Source organism: Lutra lutra, chromosome 7, assembly GCF_902655055.1.
Source record: "Lutra lutra chromosome 7, mLutLut1.2, whole genome shotgun sequence".
Taxonomy (NCBI): domain Eukaryota; kingdom Metazoa; phylum Chordata; class Mammalia; order Carnivora; family Mustelidae; genus Lutra; species Lutra lutra.
This window is the reverse complement of record NC_062284.1, coordinates 3,435,949-3,458,794: the sequence shown is the minus strand read 5'-3', so window position 1 is coordinate 3,458,794 and position 22,846 is coordinate 3,435,949.

Below are 22,846 nucleotides of genomic sequence, written 5' to 3'. Positions count from 1 at the left end.
TCATACCCAGCACCATAAAGGCAGTGCTTACTCCACCAGGATCATCAGACAAGGGAGAAGAGATGTCTGTCACTGCCAGACATTGTGCCGTGTCTCCAGGAGGAGAAAGATGCCCTTCAATGGTGCCTCGTCTCCCTCTCTCCCTTTGGAACCGCGACTTGCAGGAAGCTGTGGTCTGAACCCGTGTTCACTGTACTATCACTTAGAGCCATGAAGGGCTATAGAAATTGTCTTGTCCAGTCCTCATTTCACTCTGGAGGAGACAGGAGCCTGGAGGGGGGAAGAAAGCCCACCCTGCTGGTTAGCAAAGGAACGAGGGCTCCAACCTCGTCCTTTGGAAGTTCCTGCCCATCACAGGCCTCGGCAAACGTTCCCCTCCCCTTCCAGCACCCACCTCCCCAAACGGAACGACCAGCCTGAAGGTGGACAAGGTATGCTCATTGGTCCTGATCTGTTCTGAGTCCAAGTCAGGAGGTACTGTCAGCTCCTGGGTCTTAAGGGACACTGTGAAGCTCCATTCTAGTCATGGGGCTCCCTAGAGCCTTCTCCAGCAAAGAGCAGAGGCAAGGCGGGCTGGCGGGCTGGCTGGGAATCGTAGGAGAAAAGAAGGCAACATGGTTTGGAGAGAGCCCGTGCAGCCCCTCCCCACAGCCCTCCACTCCCCAAGGAAGCTGCAAGTTGTGGGTCTGCACAGGACAGGAACTTGGCCTGCAAACCTGGCGTGGCGACAACGGGCATCCTCACTCAGGCCAAGGAGAAGCCGTAAACAACCGTGCAAGGAAGGACAGGCTTCCGTCAGCCAGCCACGGGCTTGCGCACAGAGACGTGGTCAGGCTGGCTTACCTGGTGGTGCTCCACCCTCGTGAATGAGGACAGGCCAAGGAGAAGCCTCGGAGAGAGCCAGGAGGATCTGGCTCTGGTTCTTGGCGGCACCCATACCCTCGACATTCTCTGCGCTCGTGAATTTCCTTTTTTGTCTGTGCATAGTAAACGGCTGCGGCTACAGCAAGCTTTGGCCCATGGGGCGGGCAAGTCAGAGCCCTTGATGGCAGCCTTGCTCAGAAGCCCTGGCGTGCTCAGACCCTGCATCGCTGCAAAGAAACACTCATTCTTTTCCCCAGGAGGGGTTTGCTCATTACCACTTCTCCCCATTCCCCTGCATGGTGCCAGGAACAGCATTTTACGGAGGCTCTGATATTTGAAACGTTTTGCAAAAAATATGAAATAGTGCCCTCTTTCCAATCTCAAGCGGGAAGAGAGGCTGCTTTCAAAGTTGCAATCGTTCACTTAAGAAAGATTCCAGGTGGAAGGAGCGAAGCACAGCACAGCACACTCAGCTTTTCAGGTACCCAGACCCTCTGGTTACGACTGTTACATTATGGAAGATCCGTAAAAATGGGGGAGGTCGGCATTCCTGCTAGAAGCCGGCTAAGGGTGCCAAACGAAAGTCAGAAAATGCCAAGGAGTTTCTGTTAGATGGAGAATAAATGGTACAAAATGGAAAAAAAAAAAAAACAAACAAAAACCAAATGGGGCCCCAATTCAACCTATAACCCACTGAGCTTCCTAAGAAAGGAGCCAAACTTCAGGAGAGACGCGGGGCCGATGCTGGACGTCATGAATGTCTTTTAGCTTAAAGAGGCAGATGGTGGAGGGAGAGGAGGATGCAGGCCTGATGCCCAGGCTCGGAAGCGGCACTGAGCTGGAGGCTTGACGGATGGGGGTGGCAGGGAGGGAAGGCACGTGTCCCCGCAGCAGCCCCTGGAGGCAACTTGGGTAAATTTGGGGGCCACTGAGCTGGAAGGTCTGCTGCAAAGGCAGCCTTCCATTCAGCCTCAGGCCCCTGGAGGCACCCGTGTGGTGGGAGCTGCCCCGAGGGCCCAGGGTAGGGGGGGTCCATGAGGAGGCACACAGTAAAACTACTTGGGGAGGGCTGTTCATGCCCCAAGACCAGAGCCTGGGTGCAGAGTCTAGTAGCAGAAACATGCACTTTGCAAGAATCCGTCTCCCTCTCCTTATCCCTAGGTGGCGGGGCCACTGAACGCTTCTGTTTTAAGATCACCTAGCAGGGGGCACCTGCATGTCTCAGTCGTTAAGCCTCCAGCTCAGGTCATGATCCCAGGGTCCTGGGATCGAGCCCCACATCAGGCTCCCTGCTTGGCAGGAAGCCTACTTTTCCCTTTCCCACTCCCCCTGCTTGTGTTCTCTCTCTCTCTCGCTGTGTCTTTCTCTGTCAAATAAATAAATAAAATCTTAAAAAAAAAAAAAAAGATCACATAGCAAACCGAATCAAAGAACAATATGAAGACCAAGAGGGCAGGAGAAGAGTCAAGAAGCACTGAAAACCTGGGTTTTGTTTTTGCTTCGTGGAGTGGGAAACAGGTCTCAAGGAAATTCTGATGGTGCAAGGGTAGGAGAATCCCAAAGGCGAGGAGAGTCTAAGGACAGTTTATCAAATGTCGGCGAGGATCATAACAATCATATAATTCTAGCAGCAGAGGCTAACACTTGTTATAAGTGACAAATTGCCAGAAATAAGGTTCTAAGTGGTTTCATCCTCACAAGAAAACCCCCAGGAGACCTCTTAGTGTTGCTGTGCCCATTTCATGGATGTGCCCATGGAGGCTCGGAGAGGCTAAAGAACTTGGAGGACAGGGGAGGGCAAAGAGCACACTTCTGAAAAAATATTTACTGCAAAAAAAAAAATACATTTCACATGGCATCTGCTTTATTCTCTCTATAAAATTCAGGAATGCTTTCAAGACACAAAACCTGAATTAAGATGAAAGAAACCTAGGAAGGAAGTCGGATGACATAACAATAAAACGATGTGAATCTAAAATGTTATGGTGGAATTCGAAGCCTTAGAAGTAGGAAAGAACAGAATTTATCCCGGAGAAAATGAAAATAGAATCCGATTCTTCCTCTGTGGACGGCCTGGCCAGAAGGAGGGGCCGGGGGGTGATGGTAAGGCTTAGAATCATTAGAGGCCCCGGGTCCCACTACTTGATTCTTTTGCTGGAAACATTTACACACTTTCATCCGCCTGGAAAGATCTGGATTTGATCCTGCCAACAGAGAGATGATCAAACTAGATGACTTTGCTGGCTTTCCAGCCCCTCCGGTCTGCAAATTTTCCTTCTATCAAATCACGTAAATGGGTTCCATCAAAAGTTAGGTTTGAGGGATAGTGATTTTTTGGTGGGGGAGGAAGGGGAGGGTGAGGCCTATTTTCCTTTCTTGGATTAAATAAGAAGTCCAGGACCTTGCTCTTTCTATGGGGCCCTGCCTCACTCTGACTCTCAGCCGGGTGCTTTGGGTGGGTCTCCCTTCCCTCCCTAGCTCCCCGGGTGGGCACTGACGGTCTTCATCTCTCTCCATCCTGATGCATAAACTGAGCTGCAGTAGCTTCTGACCTGGGGAAGGGGGTTGGGGGGGAGGGTGGGAGATATGGCCCAAGAAGAGAATCGGCACACTTGCAAACACGGAGCTGGGCTGAGTCCACTGCATCACTCGGACCCTGCCGGCGTCAAGGTGCACTGTCCACCGCCAGGACAGTCCAGGAACATCTGCCATCAGACTCCCCTTCTGCTCAAGCCAGCTTGTAACTCGAAGAGCTCCAACTGATTTGGGGGGCACAGAATAAATCAATAACGTGGTCTAAAGCTAACCTTCCTTTTCTGAGACTCTGCGGGTGTTGAATACGGCATTCTAGTAGGCTCTGTGCTCACGAGAGCATTCTATCTTCAGGTACTTTTTAAGAACAATCAACAGAAGGAAAATCAATGAGCGGTATGTAAAAGGCACGCACATAAACAGAACTCCATTCATGTATGCTTTTAGCATTTTAATAGTCGTGAGGGCTGCCTTCCTCACCAGGTTACAGACCCTCAGGGCCTCAAAGACCAAAGGAAGGAAGGAGCTGCTTGAGTTGAAGGTGACATGACTGGTTCCCCAACCCCAATGCCAAGCCCACCCAGTCTGAAGACGAGCCTGCTGGGTTTCCAAATGGGCAAGGTCTCTCGTAAGATGTCTATGGCTGTGCCAAGGAAGAAAAGAGGAACAGAGGAGAAAATTTTTGTTTTTGTTTTGTTCCTTTTGTTCCTCTAACCAACATTCCCCGAACCTCTCTCTGTGCTCTGGCCTTCCAGCCTCCTTCCAGTTCCCTAAATGCACCCTGCTTCTCTCTGCTTTTCCCTTCACTGTGTTTCCCGTCATGGCACCTACCTACCGCTGTAGGAAATAAAATGCTTATTGATGTTTCTTTGTTGAACATCAGACTCTTTCTCAACAGTCAGGTCTTCAAGGCAGAGGCCACACTCCAGGTGTCGGCCTCTACTCCAGACTCAAGAGGGCAGACAGGCTCACCACACAGTGCTCGCTGAATAAACGAATGTAGGAACCAGGGCTTATTGCTTCTTTGGGGTTAAGAGGGATGAAGGAGTGAGTTTCTTGGTGCATTGTTTCTGAACTGAGATTTTCTTTTACTTCTCAAGCTTCTTCTTTACTGAAAGGTTGCTATACTATCAACAGTCTTTGATGTTTTATTTCTACAGAGGAGGGGAAGGAAGGTGGGCGCGCTCGGAGCCCCGTGGAGGGAGAAGGAGGGACTTGTGGCTCCTCAGAAATGGGTCCTGTGAGTTTATCTTTCTCTGGATGCTTGAGTGGGTTTTCCAGCCAAGGGAATGAAAGCGATGTAGATTCTACTTCCAGAAGTGAGTCTAACCTCTGCAGTCAGAAGTCAGCTGGTGGGTACTGGTGGAGCGTTCAAATTCTGACTTGGAATAAAAGAACATCGACCTTACTTAGAATTTTCTGATTTGCCATTATCCAAAGACGTTGGAGAACTAGGAGGGGAATGTGAAACTCAGAAAAACAAGTTCTCTCTCTCTCCCTCTCCTTATAAATTCAGTAAATGGTGCCTCATCCACTGGGGGGAAAGTCTGTATCCATTATGATAGTGGGTAATCATATCTGATTACGCCGCAGAAGCAAGTCTGAACCCAGAAACAAACAGAAGCGGGATCCAGTCTTGCAGCTACAGAACAGCAACAGGCACCCTGCGTGGCAGGGCCTGGCTAGGCTCTCTGGCAGCACCTCCCATCACCCCTGCTGCTGGGGCCCCTGCCCACTGCCCAACGGCCATTCTAAACCCACCTTTCACTCATGCCTGTACCCCCACGGCCACCCCTCCCCTCTCCTGCCCAACTCCCCTTGATTCTTCAGGTCTCACCTTAACACATCTTTTCTGCTGGAAACCCTTCGCTAGACCCACGGTCTGAGCAAGGGCCCTGAGGTCAGGTGCTCTCAGGTCATCACACTCAGCGAGGATCTCTCCCTCTTGGCTGTACTGAGTCCTTCACTGGCCCGTACCTAGCACCATGCCTGGCACAGGGTCTCAGTTAGTATTTGTGGAATACAGACCAGAGGGAAACAGGCCAAAATGTTGCCAGTGGTTTTGCCTTGACCATGGGACAACTCACACTGATGAGTGTTCCTTCTTCCTCCTTTTCTGTATTTTCCAAAATTTCTACTATAAGCATGGATTACATTTGTAATAGAGAATAATAGCCACTCCGGGATCGTAACATATCTGGAGAGGGCATAAATCGGTGTAATATCAACCGTGTTTTCTTTTCTCATAGAAGGACAGTGGTATTTTGTGCTTAGGTCCTTCTCTGGGGGAAAAAAAAACCCTACAAATCTGCGAGCGAGGATCATGGGGCCGGTGGGCTCTGTGAGGACGTTTTCCCACGGAGCTGCGGATGCTGGCGGGAGGGGGGTCCACCCTGGCAGGAACAGGCTTTTCGGGATCTCTGGCACCCCACTCAGGGCCTGGATTGGTGCAAGCACTCACATGTGTTTGCTGAACTCCTTGGCATCAGTTTTAGGCATGAAACGAAACTAGATGATGCAAAGAAAGCACCCTGTGCTTTGTGACATTGTTCTGGAAGTTTGGGGCACACGAGAGGGGATATTTCACTCTGTCACAGAAACAGAAGCACGCTGGCTGTGTAAATGCACAGTTCTACTCCACTCATCTAGAGTAAGACTGAATGGACTTCAATTGTCCAGACAACGATTAAAAACACAGACAAGCAGGGCACCTGGGTGGCTCAGTGGGTTAAGACTCTGCCTTCGGCTCAGGTCATGATCTTGGGGTCCTGGGATTGAGCCCCGCATTGGGCTCCCTGCTCAGCGGGGAGCCTGCTTCCTCCTCTCTCTCTGCCTGCCTCTCTGCCTGTTTGAGATTTCTCTCTCTCTCTGTCAAATAAATAAATAATGTCTTTTAAAAAAAATCTTAAAAAAAAAAACCCCACAGACAACCAAAAAAAATTTTAAAGAAAGAAAGAAAGAAAAAGAAAAGAAGGAAAAAAAACAGAGAAAAAGAAAAGGAAAAAAAAATCCACAAAAACCCAAAGGATGGTCCATTAAGCGCATGAGGCCATGGTGTCTGGTTCATGCCCTGGAAACCCCAGGAGCTTGGCGGAGCCTCCTTCCGAGACTGAGTGTGCGGCCTTGGGCCCTGGTGCTACGGCAGGAGCCCCACACTGTCATGGGCACGCCGCCTTCCACTGCCAAGGCACGCGGGACCGTTCTGATGGCACAACATGAAAGGTACATATCAGAACTAGAAACGGCCCTTCAAGAACATCTCGTGACCTCTACCCCGTCCTTTTACAAAGAAGCACAATTCGGGAGGTCGGTGGACCTTCTTCAAATCACACAGCAGTAATCGTAAAACCGTGATATGACGGACAGACCAAAAATAAAATCGCAGGTTCCCAGTTCTCTCTGCCAAGGGGACTGTAACCTGGGGTTGGCCTGACCCAGTGAGATCAAGGAAGGCGGGGGAGAGAGCCCTATGCTTTAGGGTGAGTTCTAACAAACATTCTTTTCATCATTTTTTTAATTGGTTCTGAAGAGCGATTACCCTCAGTGGTAGGAACCACTGACTTCTGGGGCAAAGTCCCACTGCCCAACCTTGCCGGACAGAAAAAGTATTCCTTAATAATTATTTTTCCCATGCAGTACTGCAAAGTGGGTTCAGAACAAGCCCTCCCCAGCAAAACACACACACACACACACACACACACACACACACACACACACACAGTTTCCTACATCACTGGGCAGACTGGGTACTCGCTGAAGGCAGGGTCCAACTTGTCCATTTTTGTAGAGTGCCTGGAGCGATGCTTTTTCTGGATGAACAAACAAATGAATGAACCAGTGAACGAACAGTGAAGACTTCGCAGTCAGGCCGTCCTACTTAACCGTCGGTGTAGCACACTCATGTCTCGAGGCCAATTCTTACGATCCACACTGCAGATGCATTCGGGATGACAGGAAGTAATTAAAATACACCCAAGGCACCGAGGGAACGTTGTCAACGCTCATTTCTATAACCAACAAGCAATGTGGAAACTGCATTTCCCACCCTTCCCCAGGAAACGGGGGCATGCTGACAAGTGGGAAATGCAAAAATCTCACAACACGTAACATCTAGTCGGGAAGAAAGGCGCCACGCTAAGGAGAAAGACGCCACACATTTGGGTCTGTTTTTTTTTGGGGGGGGGAGGGTGGTGGCAGATTTTAGGTCCTTTATGATAGGACTTTGATTTTGGCCCTTCAGTGATTGTTCTATCTTTCCAAATAATTTTTCTCAGAAAAGAAAGGCACCCACTGCAACCATCGGTGACGTATACACATATGCAACTTTGTTTCTTCTGCGGATTCACCTTTTCCTCCATGTATAACTGTGAAAACCATCCTAGCCTTAGGTCCCTTCTTCAGCACCTCCTTAAAATTCAGGCTATTATTTCTTTTAATGAGCAGCATTTGGGGATATCCCCCTGCTCATCTGCACTTCTCGGAGACTACAAATTATCAGGACGCAGCTCATGTCTAGACACCCTCCGGTGTCATTTGAATCACTGATTTAAGCTGTTTACACCCCACATTGTTTTATTTATCCTTCAACATCACATCTCTGTTTAATTAAACTTGACTTTGGTCCTCCTGGCGCACGCTGGCGGGATCTCCATCCCAGCACAGAGGCGGTTTCACCCTTTCGAATTCCATCTTCGCCTCTGTCTGTTCTAGCACAAGAACACCCTGGCAGCCCTCGTCCCGAGGGCTTGCTTTCCCCGAGAGCCCAAGTCCTGAAAACCACAGGCAGATGCCACGGATGTCTCCCATTTACAAGCTGCTCTCCGGCGAACACTGATCTTCCCCAGACGCTAAATCATAATCTTCATGTTTTTCGTATTTCACATTCTAGCCACAATTTCAACATCCCATCCCCGTGACATTAGGGAATGATAAATCAGCAGGCGGGACAGCTCCCCTGTACAGACTGGTACGGGCGGACCGGGCTCTGCCAACGCCCTCACTCCCGCCAGATGTCGGCGCCCGCCGGGTTAACCCTTTCTCGCAGCTCTGCCCCCCGCCCTCCCAGGGCCCCGAGCTTCCGCAGGGGGCTAGTGTCAACAACATACAACAGCATTAATTTCTTCTCTTTTTAAACTTTCCTCTTCTTTTTTCCTTTCCTTCTCATGGCCTCACTAGACCTAATAGCACTTTAAGTCAAATAAAAATGCTCTCGAGCCACACGCGATGTAAACACACTTTTTTCTTAAAGGAGTCTGTATTAACATCATTTTGCTGTCTCTTATCATTAGAGGGGGAGGAGGCCGGAAAAGCATATTCTCAGGTGCACGAACACTGAACGCTCGTGTTCTGTTGTTACCCTTCAAAGAGCTTTATTGAAGTGTGATATACATACCATGGGATTTGTCCATTTTACGGGACTATTCAATGGTGTGGGGGTATATTTATAGACTTGTGCAGCCATAGCCATAATCTAATTTTAGAATGTTTCTACCAGCCCTCCAACACAAACCCCTCAATGCCCATTTGTAGTTTCTGCCCGCCGAGCCCCACCCCCCAACCCCCCCAGCCCCAACCTCAGGTAACAGCTAATTCACCTTCTCTCTCCATGGGCATTTCATACAAATGGAATCCTACAATAGGTGGTCTTTTGTGTCTGGCTTCTTTCACTTAGCCTAATGCTTTTGAAGTTCAGTGCTAATGGCTTTTATTAGTTGGCAAAGCCGTTTGGACTGGCCAAACTGTCCCAGAAGGCTACGTAATCTAATGCGTACATGCTAAGTGTGCTCTCAGAACACGTGCTGCATAGACATGTCCCCTGCCATAGAGTAAGCAACTCACTTTTCTGTTCAGGGTCAAGTTCTAAGGGGTCGCAGGGGAGGAGGGCCAGGGGAGGGCTGTTTGCAAACACAAAGGCTCTCCATCACCAGCTGGTACTGGTTTTGAGTTACAGAGAGAAAAATCCAATCCCTCCAACTGACAGATCAGGACCAGGTACCTTATTAGAGAAATGGAAAGGCCTTTACAGGTTCTCCCTTTCATGTTAGAGTACTTTGCATATGGAAATGACACGTTCCTGGGGAGTCTTTATTACGTTAGCTAATATAGACCATGGAGGGAGGGAGAAAGAGAAAGTGAACACTGAACGCGAGGTCCCAGGCGAGCAGGAGGGAGAGAGGGGTGGGAAGGAGGCAGGTCTTGGGGGAGCAGAGAAAGCTGTCCCTTCCCCAGCTCTTCTTACCCCCAGTGATGACTTCACAGCCCTGTCGTGGCCGATTCGCCACGGCCGCCCCGCCAAGGAGCCCTTTTCCCACCTGAAGGTTGTGGCTGGAACCCAGGTCCACAGCCACGGCTGCACGTCAGGACCGCTGTGGGTCTTTTAAATGACACCCAGGCCCGGGCTCACCTAAATCAGTAAGATCCAAGTCTCTGGAGATGGGGCCTGGGCATAAGCATGTTGGAAGACCTCCTCTGGGTAATTCTCATGCAGGGTCGGGCCCGAGAGCCCGTGGGCTCTGCAGACCAATGCTTATCAAACTTCCACGCATGCGAATCACCCAAGGATCTTGTTAAGCTGCAGATTAGGTCTGGGGGCCCGTGGTTCCTGTGCTTTTAGAACAAGCTCCCAGATGATGCTGATGCCGTTGGGCCCCCGACCACACTCTGAAAGGTGGGGAGCTGCAGAAAAGTCAGGGTTTCTGGCGAGCACGGGGTGTTCTGCATCTACCTCTGTTCCTGACCAGCAGCATTAGTATCACCTGAGAACTTGCTGGAAACGCCCTTCCGTGGGCCTTACACCTGATGTATTAAATCAGAAAGTCCAAGGGCAGAGCCCAGCCACAGGCTCTTCAGGTGATGCTGACACACGTTAGGGTTTGCGAACCATGGGTGCACTTGCTTTTCCTAAACATACAATTGCCCCGATACAGGTATTCCTCATGGCTAGACGACTTTTCTTCCCCCTGACCCTCCCTCCACCGAACTCCTATTCATCCCTCAAAACACATCTCTTCTGTGGTATTTGCCATCCCGTTTGCACTGCTAAGTGTTTAACGATCGACCCTTCAGAACTCGCTTTTATAGCTTTGGTCAATTTCTTTCTTTCTTTCATTCTTTTTTTCCTTTTTTCTTTCTTTGGTCAATTTCTTTCTTTCTTTCTTTCTCAGCTTTGGTCAGTTTCACGCTATCAGCATGACAATGATGAAGGCAGAGCTGGGACGAGATTCATGCTTGCTAGCAAGACATGGGCTCCTGCCAGCTTGCTCCAGCACGCCACCCCCTCTATCCTAGATGTCCTTAACCCGCTGCAGTTAAGTATTTTGGCTGGCCAGCTGACTTCTTGCTAGGCGGTGAATTCTTTGAAGGCTGATTCCATGTGTCTCCTCTGTCTCCCTCCCCCGTCCTCCAGAGGGGCCTGTGCATACAAAGTCCTTCCTGTATCTTTACTGAATTGAAGCCGACCTCTGTAGTGACATCATCTACCCGTATCCATACAGGCGACTGAAATTTTCAACACTGTTCATTAGTGAGATCCTTGCTTTAACTTAAAAACCTAATTTTAGATGGAGCATAATGCCAGATATACCCTCCATATTTTATTTCAGGATTTGGGCACGAGATATCAAGTTGATTATGATGGTATCCCCATTAGAAATCGCATGAGGGAGGAGCACGGTGTTTGTTTAGTGGGAAGGCAGGCACGGAAGAGGAAGGCTGCACATGGTGGCCTCATGGAGGAGGGACCTCGGGGCCAGGGGACGTGCTCCTGGCTCTGCCATGGACCTGGTCTCAGGGCTCCCTACCCTGGACGCCCGCCTGCGAAGGAAGGTGCCACAGTAGCTTCCTAGCTCTGAAGATCTGTCTCTAGTTGGTAAATTCCAACTTAGGACTCCAAACTCTGTCTACCCAGAGAAGAAAGCATGAATTCAGAAATGTTTTCTTCATTAAAGGAAAAAAAAAAGCCTCTCTGTTTTATGGAAAGGGTTAAGTATCTAATAAGCCCTAAAGCCTTAGGGGCTTGGTATCTTGTCCTCCTTCCTCCTGATGAATTGCCTGACACTTCCCTGATCCCGTAGCTCCTGTCTTTGGAAAACAACATTTGGTTCTAGTCATGGCAGAAGCCTGGGCTTTGCTGATTTAAGGCTAGGAAGGAATGTGACAGCAAATTTAAATACTTTCATATCTATAAAAGCACAGAGTCCTGAAACACAAATGTTAACAGAAAATGCTTCTCAGGTCCAACAGTTAATCTCTAATCATCAGCGTTCAGTTAGCGTTTGTTTTTCTCCCTTCTCGTTAGCAACTGCAAAACTTGGACCCGGTTACGATTTTCTGTACCGCTGAACCACGTTGAGGCTGGGCTGTCCTTTCAAGGTTCAGATCTCCACGGACTAACTTCACAGAATGAACAATTAGGACATGCATTTTCTCTTATTAAGACAGAGGCTTACATATCAGGGGTGGCAGCAGCGATTCCATAGAGAAAGAATTTATTGATAAGGTGTATTTTGGGGTTTGAAGGTTATTACAAATAAACCACGGTGTCAGTAAGAGGCTCCTCTGAAAAGACTCTCCAAGGAGGCTTAAATATTTTTGGCAAGTGGGAGTTCAGGGATAACTATTCCCTTGGCAATTCAGAAACATAAATTAGGATAATTGTTTCAGAAAATGGTTGGAGAAGGGGACGTGCTGATCAGTTTGAGGTCCAATTAAGCAGAGTCTTTTTCAGATCGTGCTTCGACTCCAGATATGACCCCTTCTGTTCGTCGACATGGCCCCAGACCCACCTATTTCACAATCATCGGTCTTGGGGCACCTGGGTGGCTCAGTCATTAAGATCATCGGTCTTGTGACTTCATAAGGCATAAGGGTTTGACAACTTGGGTTTCAACATTAGTAGAGGGCAAAGAATAAAAGGTCGTTCTGAATTTGAACAAAGAATGAATTTCAGAAAACAGCTTGGCAATGTTTTTATTCATTTCCCACTAGGGGCTCCAGAATGCGTCAAACTGAAGGTGTAACAACTGAATTGATTAGCTCACCCACGAAAATCAGTTTGGGGCTCCTGCCGTTGGTTCCCCGGGATGCCATTCTCCCAGCTCCACATTCCGTCCGGAAGGGTTTTCTTTCTTCCCTCTCCTTCACATCCCCTGCCCAGACAATCACGAGATTCTGCCAACTATTGCCTGTAATGCGTCTAGAATACACCCTCTCGTTTTTCTGTTCCTTCTTAACTTGAGAAGGCATCATTATCACCAGGGGAGCTTTGTAAAAATGTACAACCCCAGCACTTCCCCCCCACCTCCAAGATTCCAATGCAGGATGTCCACGGCGGGTCCCAAGAAGTCTGTGTTTCTAACAACGCAGCCGGGTGATCCGAGGGCCACGTGGCGCTGAGCGATGGGAGCCAGATTTGGAAGGAAGGAGCATGTTCCAGGCGGTGAGGCTGGGAGGTGAGAGCCCCGGGCAGGAGGAAGCTGATAAGGAGGGACATTCGAAAGGACAGAGAGGCAGGGGGCAGCCTGACGGGCAGCTTCAATGTGGGGGCCCCCCAGGTCATGGGAGACAGGCGTGCTTTGGACAGGCGGAATCTGAGGGCCCCGTGAATGTCAGCGGGCCGTGTCAGCTGGAGGCAGAAGATGAGGGTCAGTAGCTGGGGGGGCGAGGTCTGGGCTGGACGTGATCATTCATTCTCCGGGATGGAGCTGGCCAGCTGTCATGACAAGGTCGTCGAGAGGGAACCCCATTTAAACAGCGACTGGGGAAGACGAGCCAGCAGACAATGGGAGGAAGGAAGAAAACTACTGTGGAAAACCAGGAGATCCAAGAGGAAGCAGTTAACTAGGGAACAGTCACCCTTGTATTTTGGGGGCCCGGAACAGAGCAGGGATATAAAAAACGCTTTCCCAATGGAACGGAGATGCCGCTGGGTCACGGAAGGTAAGAACTATGTGGGGGGTGCTGTCCCCTGAAGCACTTAGAGGGTCCTTCTGGGACCCTGGCAAGGACAGCCTCAGTGGAAGGGGGGTGGGCGGGTGGCAGGTGGGTACGGAGGAACTAAGATGTGTGGCGTCTAGTTGGTGGGCGCGCTGGAAGCATCACTGAACAAGACAAGGGGGCAGCAGCGGGGGGCTGAGTCTGCTTCGGAGACGGGGAATGGTAAGAAGCAGAGGGGAGGCTATTTGGTGTTTTCCCGGGGAGGGGACCCCCTTCCATCTGGGGTACATGGGCTTTTCTTTTTAAAAAGATTTTATTTATTTATTTGAGAGAGAGGGAGCACGAGCAGGGGGAGCGGCAGAGGCTGAGGGAGAAGCAGACTCCCCACTGAGCAGAGAGCCCAATGCGGGGCTCATTCCCAGGACCCCGGGATCATGACCTGAGCCAAAGGCAGAGGCTTCACCGACGGAGCCCCCCAGGTGCCCTTACATGGGCTTTTAACACCTGAGCTATGAGAGAGCTTCCCTCACAGGCTTCCCATCTTTGTGCTCTTCTGGGTTGTTCAAAATGTGACAGTGGCCAGGATTTCCTTTTTTGAAGAAACAGTTCCTTAAAAGGCCACGGTTAAAACTACGTTTGGTCTGAGTGTTTGGCCTCTGCTCTCCTGATCCAAGGGAATTGTGACCCAGTGTTGTCCCATCATGACACGTGTTCCTGGGCCTGGTGCCTCGTTTGCAGGACCCACAGGGATGCCCCGAGGTGGGGACCTCCCTCTGCGCTCCCGCAGCGTCCCTCCTCCCATCGGCGGTCACGCTGGGATTCCAGCCTTGCCGCGTCTGACTCAGAGGCCTCAGGACTGTGCCGGCCTGCCCCTGCTCCCGCTGCCTACATTCCAGAATGACAGGACCACGTCTCCCCCAACGCTCCTGACCTTTTCACATTCCAGACTGGTCCCTCTAATTGAGGTGTGGTGTCTGCAGTCGCTCGGGGCAAAGCCCTTGCCGCTCTGTCCAGGCTTCCCCGCCCGCCTCGTCCCTTCTCTGGCCACCTCACCTCCTGGCGCAAGGATGGATGGAGTCATGGCCCCGGAGCCGGTGGGCTCGGAGCAGGGACGTTCCGGGAGGGATTCAGACAGGAAGACTTAGGAGAGATGATTGTGTAAGCCCACCTGTCACTATGTTGCATGTTTGGGTGAGAATTCCATGATTTCAGGGATGGATCTATTAAACCCAACCTACCCAGTGGGATACGTCTCCCCTTTGCCGTGTGTGTCTTTGTGCCCCTTCCATAGTAGTGTCCAGCCAGGGAGGGATTTCAGAAACCTTTTTCTCACGGGAGATGCTACAGGTGGCTTTCACGGCCAGACACGAAGCCGCTGATCTGGCCACAAGGAAGATTCAGCTTGAAGAGAGGACAGAAGAGAAACAAGTGGGAGGGCGGGGAGCAGAAATCTTCATGTCCACACTGACCTCCTGGGCCACCCTTAGTCTGGTTCGTTCTGGAATCAAAGCAGAGCTGCAGGGTCCACAGCCTGACACAAATCCCGGGAAGGTGTGGCTTCGAGTGTCCACCCCCCTTCTTCGGAAGAGGGGACGGCGTGCCAGCGCGTCTGGTCTGGGGAGGTGTGGACCCTCCCCCGGCGGGCATCCTTCTGCCCAGGACCATGGCGCAGACTCCCGGCACCCCGGCTGGCCAGGGGCTTCCCTCCGGCCGGAAGACCAGACACCATTCAGAGCATTCAGCATCCTGGCTGCTTGTGGGGGGGGCGAGGGAATCCTCCATCATCCCCACTCGCCTTGCCAAGGAGGTGGGGGCAGAGGAGGGATGAGCCATGGCACACCTGTGCCCAACGAGGAAGGAATTCCCAAACTTCCCTCGCATCTGGGATCCCCCAGGATTTTAAAGTGGAAAGCAGAGTAAGTTGATGAATTTGATGGAGATTTCCCAGTCTTTTTGTCAAGCAGTGAAGGCGTTCCTAGGAGTCTCCCAGACAAGGTGTAGGAAGATGTCCCCAGAAGCGGCACCCAAGATACCCTCTTCCTCGAGTTGTTCCGGGGTCATGGATCCTAGCTGACCATCCAGCCCCCGACACGGTGTTTTTTTTTTTTTTTTTAAAGACTTTATTTATTTATTTTACAGAGAGAGAGAGATCACAAGTAGGCAGAGAGGCAGGCAGAGAGAGAAGGGGAAGCAGGCTCCTTGCTGAGCAAAGAGCCTGATGCGGGGCTCGATCCCAGGACCCTGAGATCATGACCTGAGCCGAAGGCAGAGGCTTAACCCACTGAGCCACCCAGGTGCCCCGACAGGGTGGTTTTATATCCAAGATTCACGACACCCCACCGTAGGCTTCAGTTGCTCTAGGAAGCCTCCTCAAGCATATGTAATATTTCAAGTTTTTTTTCTCTGTTACTATCACCTGAGTTTCAAGGCACCTGTGGGCCAAGAGGCCAAGTGCCACTTGCCTTGTGTTTCAGAGCCAATGGTCTGTGGGGTTGTTAGGAGATGGGAAACAGAAGGCTTTCAGAAGACTTGGGGTTTAATACAAAGTAGGGTGTTTTGATGCTGTGTCTTCCCTCTGTTGGGTGGTCCTTGGGGTTGAAGAGGTTGGCCCGGGATGCTTTTTCAAGGTGCATTTAAAAAAATTCCAGGGGTGCCTGGGTGGCTCAGTGGATTAAGCCTCTGCCTTCAGCTCAGGTCATGATCTCAGGGTCCTGGGATTGAGCCCCACATCGGGCTCTCCACTCAGCAGGGAGCCTGCTTCCCCCTTTCTCTCTGCCTGCTGCTCTGCCTAGTCGTGATCTCTCTCTCTCTACATCAAATAAATAAAATCTTTAAAAAAAAATTCCAGTAGAAATAACATACAGAGTTGTATTACTTTCAGGTGTACAAAGATGGTGACTCAACAACTCTTTGACTCACTGCTCATCATGTCAGTTGTCCCCTTTAATCCCTGTCACCTGTTTCACCCACTCTCTATTCACCTCCCCCTGGCGACAGCACTTTGTTCTCTAGAGTTAGGTCTGTTTCTTGGTTTGCCTGTTTTTTTCCCCTTCAAGTTTGTTTCTTAAATTCCACGGATGAGCAAAATCATATAGTATTTGTCTTTCTGTGGCTGACTTATCTCACTAAGCTTTATACTCTCTAGATCTACGCATGTGGTTACAAATGGCAAAATTTCATTCTTTTTTATGGCCAAGTAATATTCCATTGTGTATACACACAGCCTATCTTCTTCAGCCATTCATCAGTTGATGGACACTTGGGCTGCTTCCACAATTTGGCTATTGTAGATAACGCTGCCCTAAACATCGGGAGGGCGTGTATCTCTTCCAATTAGTGGTTCCATGTTCTTTGGGTAAATACCTAGAGTGTGATTGCTGGGTCGTAGCGTAGTTCTACTTGTGACTTCTTGAGGGGCTTCCATCCTGTTTTCCACAACGGCTGCCCCAGTGTGCATTCCTACCAACAGTGCACGAGGGTTCCTTTTCCTCCACGTCCTTGCCAACACCTGTTGTTTTTCAGGGTGCCCTTGGATAAGCTGATTTTATTTCTGTTCTTTCAGGTACCAGGAAGGAGAAGGGAGGGGAGGGTGCGCAGCAGAAAAATGCCCTGAGAGATCCTGCTCTCTTCGCGATGAAGCTTATTCAAAGAACTGCTTATCCTGGTTTCTCCCCGTTTCGGTTCCCTCATTCAGCCCTCACACCTCCGTGAGTTGATCTCCTCTTGCCTGTGTCCCCAAATCGCCCACCTCAGGTCACCACTGACCGTCAGCTTCACTGTCCTTAAGATGCTTTTCAGTTCCTGCCCTACCTGACTTGTTTACGGTTCTTGATATGGAGCTGAATAACGGATCTTTGCCCATCTCTGTCGAAGCATGCACGATCTACACACTATTAGCTATTATTCACAAACTCTCTAGAGAAAACAAAGAATCCTCACGAAATTTAACTACCAGTTCCGACCCTGATAAATTAACTCGGTACCAATAGTCATACATTCCTTAAATAATTGAGAAGGACCCACTGGGTGCCCTTCACTGTACTGGGTCCTGATGACGTAATGGTGGGCCGGCCCGTGGTGTGTTTTTTCTAGATGCTGCAGGAAAGGAGCAAGTCAGGTCTGGGTGCTCTTAGGAAAATCGTTCTGGGGCTGGGATTTCAATTGTTCCAATTGGAACTACATTACCCATCTGGGCTGCTCTAGGCTCCCCGGAGACCTTACCTCTCAGGAAGCTAAGACAATCACAAAGTACTTTTCCATTACACACACACACACACACACACACACACACACACACACACACACACACGAGTCAGCAATAGTTCCAAAGTTGGGCTAAATGGACCAACAGGGCATCAATTTTCTAAAATGCCCAAGGGACCCCCCAAACAGATATATATATATATATATATATATATATATATATATATATATATGGCAGAAATTTGGCCCAAAGGACTTAAAAGACTCAGAAAATACAGGACAGCTGCACCTCCAACTTGCAAGGTTCCCAATCCGGCAGAAAGAGGAGGCTGACCACGCAGCCCCTGTGGGCCTATGCAAGTGGAGGGGGTGACTCACCAGGCAGTAGCAGGATGAGAGAGGGATTCTCCCGTTGCCTTGGAATTACAGTAAGCCACTCAATCTAGGATCCGGGGTCTTGCAGTGAGAGCGGCCACTATCAGCAAGGCTTGCCGGGAGGCGGACAGATCAATCCCACTCCCAGAGAGCTGCTCTCTCTCTCACTCCCAATGGAAAGAGCCACGAGAAGGTTTCTAGCCTTCAGGGGTTGGGTATGCTTGGGCCGTACCTTCCCTTCTCCATGTGCAAGAAGGGAATGAAGTACCCCCCCCCGCCCCGCTCAAAAGCCAGGTGATGGATGGAGACTCCAAGAGAATGACCAGACAGGACTGCAAGTTCTGGGCCAAGGGGGCTGGAGGGAGGGGCAGTAGAGGAGATTGGCTCGTGTTCCTGCTGGCTGAGCTGTGGAACCTGCAGGTGGTCAGTGGAGGAAAAAGCACAAAAGTAGAAGTGGGGAAAGTCCCCTGGGAAGGCAAGAGCTTCAGGTGTTGGGCTCAGGTCCTATCAACCCACTTTCCAAGTTCTCACGATCTCTAGCCCCTTCTCCTGCTGGTACGAGGCCACATTGCCCAACTCCTGGGGCGCTCCCACTAGACCACAGCATGAACTGTGCCCACGGCGGCCCTGCCCACTGTGCCCACTTAGGAGGCGTCCAGCTGCAAGGAACAGTAAACCACAGATGGCTTAATCCAAGATGGCGTTTACTGGTCACCTAGCGAGAAGTCTGGAGCCAAGCACTCCCAGGACCGGGGCAGCAGCTCCGCCTTGCCATCGAAGACCCAGGCTCTGTTTTTATACCTTATCATCCTCAGCACACTGGCCTTGTGTCCACTGCTCATCTCCCGGCATTGCAAAAGGGCTGCCATAGCTCTGGATATCGTATTCTGACACCAGTGGCTCAAGGTGAAAGGAAAGGGGCAGAGACAGAAAGCTATGGACTGAGAAGAGCTATGGTCCAGAGCTCCAATGTCATGCTGACCCAAACAGAAGAGAACAGGATTGCCAACCACAGTGCTTGCCCTGAGATCAAGAGGCCACCACGTCCTTTTACCAGTAGTCAACAGGCTGAGCACATGGGTCGAAGAGGCCATGACCAGACCCTTGGATCTTCCTTCGAGCGTCTTCTTCACCAAGCTAGAACATAGGTTCATTTCATGTATCCCTTCCTTCACGCACGAATTCAATGACCGTTTATGGGGCAATGTCCACACGACAGTCTTTGTGCCAGGTCCTGGACTCATGGGTCACCCTCTTCAACAATACGCTCAGGAGTTTGCTCTTAGTCCCGTCCTCCTCTCTACCGCCTCCTGACCAGCACCGGTCCTAATCCAGCCTGATCATTTGCCTCCTTGGTACTCACTCCTGCTGGAATGGTGCTGATTGGGCCATCAAGATCCCAGATGTTCAGCCCCATAACCGGGTTCTTGATAGATTCCATGGGTTCTTACACCTGCCCCCAAGGTGGCTATTCCAAATGTCTCCCATGGCCCATCAAGCCCCTACTCTTCTCATCAACTCTTTCCTACTTCCTCCCTGGGCAAGCAGAGGTCATGAACGTGTTCTCCCAGCTTTACTCTCCCAGACAGACGTGCTTAGTGCCCAGAACTTCTCTCAAGACTCACCTAGAGCCACTCTTTCTTTCCTTGTCCTCTCCTAAGCCCCGGTTCAAAGGTCCCCTCTTTTTAAAACCTTAACAGCAGTAACACCATCACTAGCAAATACGTATCTGGCGCTGGGCTGAGCATTTCACATGAACTGTCCCAATTCTATCCTCGCACGAAGCTGGGGGGGAGGGTTCACGTCCACTTGGCAGACAAGAAACGGAAGCACAGGGTAAGTTAACTTGCCCCATGTTCCTCCAGGGTGGGGCCGGGATTCAAGCTCCGATCTGCCTGGGACTCGGAAAGTGCTGCTCCCCAGCACCAGGCGAACTCTCCTGGGGCTCACCCCACCCCTGTCACTTGTGCCTTCCTGGCGCACGCGCACACATCCTCTCCCCAGACAATCAACCCACTGATGAGATCTGTCTCTCTTCTGGTCGGCTTCCCGCCCCGGACTGGGAGTGCCCAGAGGGCAGAGATCCTGTCTGATTCACAGTGTCCTCCCCAACACCTGCCACTCCCATGGTGCGGCCGCCAGCGGGGAGTTGGAGTCATGAGCGAGGGGATGAGGAGGGTGACATCGGCAGAAGGCGGGGCTGACTCAGGAACGGTTCCCAGCAAAAAGGGTTGCTCAGCCTGTGGGGTGCGCGCTGGCAGGCTTAGGGTTCACCCTCCCCCCCCACCTCATTCATTCACCAAGTATGCGCGGGCTGTCTGCTACGTGCTGGGCATTATCATAGTTGCCAGAGACAAAAAAACCAAGTAAGAATCCCCACCCTCCCTGGGAAGCCGACACTCCAGGGGGTACACATGCTTTCCCAGGCAATGTGCCTAGGTTTCCACCCCCACCCGCCCACCCCCGGGTCCCTGTTTTTCCTCAGTGCTGGGACACTTACAGTGTCTGTTGTCAAACTGTTATCTCCTGAGAGTTTTATCTCCGATGTTCATCACTGAGGCCAAGGCGCTGAAGAACCAGAAATAAAAGAGTATGAAACAGACAAAATCCAAAGGCATGAAAGTCACCACCCTCTCTGCTGAGTGTCACCTGTACGGGGCTCCCCGTCAGGTGTGAGATGAAGTTCCATCTCCCACTTCTCTGTGACTGTCTCCCACTTCTCTGTGACTGTATGTCCTCCCCCAAACTCTTCCAAGAGCCAGCCAGAGCGCCCTCCCCTTCCCCTGCCCCTCTAGAGGGCCAGTATGCCTCAGGTTCCAGAGCTCCCCCATGCTCCCCCTGCCCCATGCTGGGGTCAGGACTTCGCCCTTAGGACCGGGTGAGACAGGAGGCTGCTTGCAGACCCCCCGAGACCTGGACCAGAGGCAGCCCCTACAGTCATTCCACGAATACATCTGTCCATCTTCAGCCAGACCGCACCTCAGGAGAGATCACGGACAAAGGATACAAGTCCACACAGGGTATATGACCCCCGAAGCTCATCACTCTGGGCCAAACCATCTAGGGCACCCAGGGCTGTGTCCCCCACACTGGGGGCAGGGGGGGAGACGGAGATGCGTGCTGCAGCAGGTCTCTGCCCTTGAGCACTGAGGTCACCCTCCTATCCACGACCTGTGGCCTTCAGGGAGAGCTGGAGCAGGGGCAGCTGAGCTCAGACACTGTGGCCTCTCCCAGGAGTCCCCAGCCTCGGTGAGGCTGATCCCATGGCCCAGAGCCCTGGGCTCCACTATGGAGGGCGTGTCTCAGGCTGAGCCACCTCTGCCTGGAGTGTGCAGCCCCGCCCTTGGCCCTGGCCCAGGAGTCCCTGCCGAGGTCCGCCCGCTCCTCAGCCTGCTTGTGGCGGAAGGGACGTTCCCATGCTGGGCATGTCCTAATCACGACTTCCAGGGCAGGGCTGGGAGTGAGGTGCCACTAGTGACATGGGCCCAGCGTCGCCTAGATGTCACCCAGCAGGCCTCTGTGCTCCCCCCAGCAGGCCTCTGTGCTCCCCCCGCAGTCTGGGGCCTGATCTTGTGGCTGCCAGGCCACCCCTTTTGCCTCCTGCCTCTAACCCCTGCAGGGCCTGTTTGCAACCCTGTCCTGGGGACAGGTGCATGCAGATCCTCTGAACCTAGGCTCTGGGGGAGGGAGCTGGTTTTGCAGCCATGTGGAGGTGTGGGGTCTAGGTTGCCTTAGGCATCATGGGTGGGCCCAGGAAACCTCACAGGAGTGGGTGCAGGCAGGGTTTGGATGGGCAGTGGCCTGCATGCCTGATCCCAGCTCTGGGGTCTGCAGAAGGGTAAGCCTCCAGGATGCTAAAGGAGCAGCCTGCGTCCCCCTGGGAGGAACCCATGGGCCGTGGCTTCCATGCGTCCTGGGACAGGCCACTGTGCCTCTCCCAGACTAAGCCCTGGGCAGATGCTCCCCAGCCATGTCAGCATGAGGTCATCCCGCCAGTAGGAATTTCCTGTCCCTTAAACACTGAGTGGAGACGGTCCCGCCCACCGCCCCATCCGTGGGCTCCGGGACTCACCAAAAACCTTGGGGATTCATTGCCAGGCAGCGCCGGGTCCTGGCCTCCAGGCCTCGTCACCGCCAGACACCGGGCAGGTTCGGCCATCCGTGGCAGAAAGCAAGGCCAAGTGGGCAGGCCGGTTGCGTGGCTGGTGCTCTGTGCACTGGCCCAGCCCGCCTTCTGGCTCTGCCGACCCTCTGCGTCCCATCGCGCTTTCAGCCTCCCAGTGCTGGGCAGGGCAGGTGGTGTGGAACCCAGCTCTCTGGGGAAACAGAGACCCAAGTGACAAGGTGTATTGTTAGGCGATGGGGACACAAACCCCTCCCTGCTGGGATGGGAAGCCAGTGGAGGTTCCTGGGGTGCGCTCATGGCCTTTCCAACACGCTCTGTGCACACGAGGAATGCACGAAACCTCTGAGGGGCTCCGCAGCCGCCTTTCCCTGGGGCTGTGGTTTGTCATTTCTGGCCCCGGGCGGCGGGAGGGGTCTGCTCAGAAGTGGCAGGCTGTGGTGGAGGGGCCCGGGGCAGGACTGCATGAGGTTCCCTAAGAGAAGAGCTGAAGGCAGAAGTGGAGAGGGTGTTTGTGCATAAGGGGCGCGGGGGACAAGGGGACCCCAACTGTCCAGATGTGACCAGAACAGGAAAGGGGGACCTCTCTTCGCTCTGGAACGGCTTGGCAAGTGAAGACACCAGGCACCCTGGGGCTCGCTCAGGCTCCCTGTTTGGAGATCCAGGATGCAGTGTCCTGTCTGGACAGGTCCCTTTGGCCACAGAGCCACAGTCACGAGCGCCCTCAAGTGGCTTCAGGGCAGCAAGTGGAGGACGGGGCTCAGGGTGGTGAGCATCTCGCTCCCCCTCCCTCCCTTCCTCTCCCCAGAAATAACC